General features: G+C 43.4%; 1 long non-coding RNA gene across 1 annotated transcript in view; it reads right to left on the bottom strand.

The window, feature by feature from the left end:
• LOC109117862 overlaps positions 1 to 3,919 on the bottom strand; it is a 41,798-nt gene that overhangs the window by 22,285 nt on the left and 15,594 nt on the right. Inside the window, exon 2 of the long non-coding RNA XR_002025172.1 lies at positions 2,742 to 2,855. This is a non-coding gene — a long non-coding RNA (uncharacterized LOC109117862). The remainder of the gene's footprint in view (positions 1 to 2,741; positions 2,856 to 3,919) is intronic.

Below are 3,919 nucleotides of genomic sequence, written 5' to 3'. Positions count from 1 at the left end.
TAAAAAAAAAAAAAAAAAAAAAAAAAAAAAAAAAAAAAAAGTATATTGGGCCAGGAATTTAGCTCAGTGGTGCTGCCGCCTGCCTCACAAGCGTAAGGTCCTGAGTTCAATCCCCAGTACCACCCCCATAAATAAATAAATAAATTTTTGGAGGTGTTTAGGGTATGTTTCCGCCCAGGAAATCTCGCTTAAGAAGGCTTTAGGATCATCCTTTTCTCCTATCCTCTATGAAAACAAAACTGGACTAATCCCTGGAATCGTTCGTCTCCTTCATAAATAGAACCGAATGCTTCTAGTTCCAGCTCCTGGCCCTCAAGCGAGCTCAGTAGCCCCTCTCCTCTCCTTTCTGTGCTTTGGCCTCGGCAGGGAGCCCGGTGCAGCCAGGGACGGTGGGCCCAGGTCCAGGGGGTGTCCAGGGAACAGTTGCCACGCACCTGTGTTTAGACTACGACCCATCATCACATGACATCAGGTTGGCGTTTTCTCCTGGCTGCACCAGGTTGGCACACAAAGTCTCAGGTTCTGGAGCATTTTAGATTTTGGATTTTCAACCTGTACTTATGCCTTTTACATTGGAAAAAAGAAATAGGAAAATATACACAGATCTGGTTATTTTTGCAAAAAGCAATACGGGGAGAAGATATACTGAAACCTAGTAAGACTGGCTACCTAAGGAAGTTAAAGAGGAATAGGAAGAGTTGAGTGGACAGAAAAGGTTGCAGGAGGTAGTGGGACTACTTTTTGCAGTTTTGCCTTTGCCCTTCATATAGCTCCGAAATAGTGAAATCAATAGAGTGGGGGGGAGACCCTAAAATGTCATACAAAGTGACCCTATGTAGATTTATATTGTTTGTTTGTACTGCGGATCAAACTCCGGCCCTTGGGCTTGCAAGGCAGGGGCTGGAACCCCTGAGCTAAATCCCCAGCCCCCTTTCTATATGTAAATGTTGTTCACAATCACAGAGAGGAAGTAAAACTACCTTTCAACTGTATACCCTCAGAATAAAAACAAAAAGAATAGCCAACATTGAGCTCTCACTGGTGGGTAGGTCTGTTTAATCACTTGATAATAATGAATCCACTGGAACTGTATTAGAGGGTCAGTAAATAAGTACATTTTTTTTGGTACCGGGAATCGAACTCAGGTCCTTGCAGGCGGCCGAACCACTGAGCTAAATCCCCGGCCCAGAATAAGTACATATGTTAAGGATGAGAGTTAGGTGTCGTTTTGTTTTTGCAGTACTGGGTCAAACCCAGGGCCACTGTACCACTGAGATATATCCAGATTGACTGACTGAGACAGGGTCCCACTGAGTTGTCCAGGCCAACCTTGAATTTGTGCTCCTCCTGCCTCAGCCTCCTGAGCAGCTGGAATTACAGTTAAGTGTCACTGCACCTGGCTAATCGGAGTTAATTGTATGACTGTCAGAAAAGAAAGTTAGGAATATGGAAGCAAACAATGAGCCCTATGGTGCTGGATGAGAGAGATATCAGTAAGAACTCATGATTAGGTAGCCACGGTTACATGTGTGGCCATATTTATATGTGTGTGCTTGTATACACACACTCATTCGCGAGGTATCTCCCGGACCTGTCAGCTGATGCAGTTTGGAAGCAATGAGACTCCAGTAATAATAAGCACCTCTAATGCCCTGATCTTGGGTTCCTAAATACCAGTCTCCGTGCTAAGGAACCGGGGCTTTCTGGATAAAATGGCTCAGTCCAGTGTTGGGAGTGGAGAAGGTACAAAATGAACCTGGAATATTTTATTGTCCTAAAGGCTAAGGAGGTACGTAAAGAATGAGACATGTGAAAAGAACCCAGAGCCAATGTGAAGGAGTTTCCACTAGCAAAAACCAAAATGCTTGAGTAGAAAAGTAAATAACAGGGGCCAGGATTTACCTCACAAGCGCAACGACCCGAGTTCAATCCCCAATTCCAAAAAAAAAAAAGAAAGAAAAGAAAAGCTGAACCTCCAAGAAAGTCCCAAGTGGCTAACTGGGCCCCAATTCCAAATGAACCTTGGAAGCCATCTGCTGACTCGGAGGGTCACACACATACTCTGTTCCTGGAAGAGCCATAAACTGAACTTTTGTGACCCTTGGCTGGTCATGTTCCCGTCTCAGCTCCCAAGAAAAATAGCCTCGAGTTGCCATTGGGACCTGGCCAATGAGCTGTGACTTTTAAATCAGCCAATCAGGATCAAGCACTTGCCACAGGTTTATAGTCCCTTTATTTGCATAATGGTCCACCTGGGGCCTGTGGAAACTTTCTCTATATAAGCCACCCCCTCTGTTTCTTCCTCCCAGGTGCATATTTTCCGTAAAAGGGTTCATCTTCCAGGTTTGCAACCTGCTTATTGAATGAGGTCTTCCCTTTTATCTTAAATTCTTTCCTGGTGAATTTTTGTGACGTTACAAAGGACAAACTTGTAACTTTACAGGGGCGAAACAACTTTAACCAAGTCACCAAAGTTAGTATCACTAGCAATGGGCCAACCAATATCGTTTGTCTCTGAGAAGGACACAGTGTCACTTTATGGTATTCCTACAGAAAAGGCACAACACTTGGGCGTAATCATAAGGAAACACCAAACAAATGCAAACTGAGGAATACTCCACAAAATTCTTTCAAAAACAGAAGTCATGAAAGGCAAAGACTGTTACAGACTGTTCAAAATTAAAAGAGACTAAATACCTGGGAAAATCAACGTAAAGGACCAAAGGTGTATTCAGACTCACTTTCAGAGGTTTCAGTCGACGGTCACTTTGACTCCATTATCTCTGGGCCTCTGGTGAAGCAGATCATCATGGCTGGGAGTGTGTGACTGAGGAACACGGTCCACCACCGAGCAGCTGCGAGGCAAAGAGCAGAGACAGGAGCTGGCGCCCCAATATTCCCCCCGAAGACACGCCCCCAGTGACGACTTCCGCCATGAGGCCCCGCCTCCCCGCCTAGAGTCTCCGCCCCTCCCAGCGGCCCTGCCTTCTGAGTACCAAGTTCCCTCCCTGCGACTAGGCTTTAAGTGAATTGGTTGCTGAATGCGGAACTGTATATTGTGTGTATGTGACAATATTCAGAACAAAGAAATGGTCAAAGCAAACTCCAACATGATGGCTTTGCCTTTATTTTCATAATTCTTAACGTGTGATACTCCAATGTGTAACAGAACATAAAACTCCATTACTGTGCTATGTAGTACAATCTGCAAAAATTACAATATTTGGAGCATACAAAAAGACCCTAAGGCTCTAGAAACAAGATGTGCAGAACTGTTAAGAAAAAAAAAAAAAGGCCGTAAGTCCAAACAGAGTGCCTCAATGGAAAAGCCAAACAGTTGTGGAGCAAGTAGGTCGTTAAAGGAGGGATGTCTGTATTTAGGATCGAAGAGATACGTTTGCAACTTAATCTCCCAACAGCTCATAGAAAATTGTTCAGGAAAGAGAACGATAAGAAAATGTAAAACGTGAATGACTGGGGAATCTGGATGTAGTGAGTATGGTATTCCTTTGTACTATTCTGGTCGCTTTTCTGTAAGTAGGAAACCGTGCCAAAATTTAAAACTCAAGCAAAGGAAAGTAGAAGTACAAGACTGCCTTTGTTTGCAGAATGGTGGGTTAGGTACTTTATAGACCCTCCTGCAATAAAATACCTGTGATCTGGAAAATGTCTTGTTAACGCTTTCCACCCACTTGCACCACTGGTGGTACCTGCATGATTTTATTAATTTTCTTAGTAAAAAGACTGATAAAAGCGATCAGATTTGTTTGTACCACCAATAGTGCAAGATCTTACTGTTCATAAAGTAACCTGTAAGGCAACAACAGGCAATTTTATACCAGTAAGAAGTTCAAATGTGTTTGAGTAGAAAAGTCCGTTCTCCTGCACTAGACTCTGGGATTTTTTTTTTTTTTTTTTT

The sequence above is a fragment of the Fukomys damarensis genome, unplaced genomic scaffold, assembly GCF_012274545.1.
Source record: "Fukomys damarensis isolate Sample0158 unplaced genomic scaffold, DMR_v1.0_HiC HiC_scaffold_23, whole genome shotgun sequence".
NCBI lineage: Eukaryota > Metazoa > Chordata > Mammalia > Rodentia > Bathyergidae > Fukomys > Fukomys damarensis.
The sequence above is the reverse complement of the archived record's forward strand: the minus strand, read 5'-3'. Positions and strand labels throughout refer to the sequence as shown.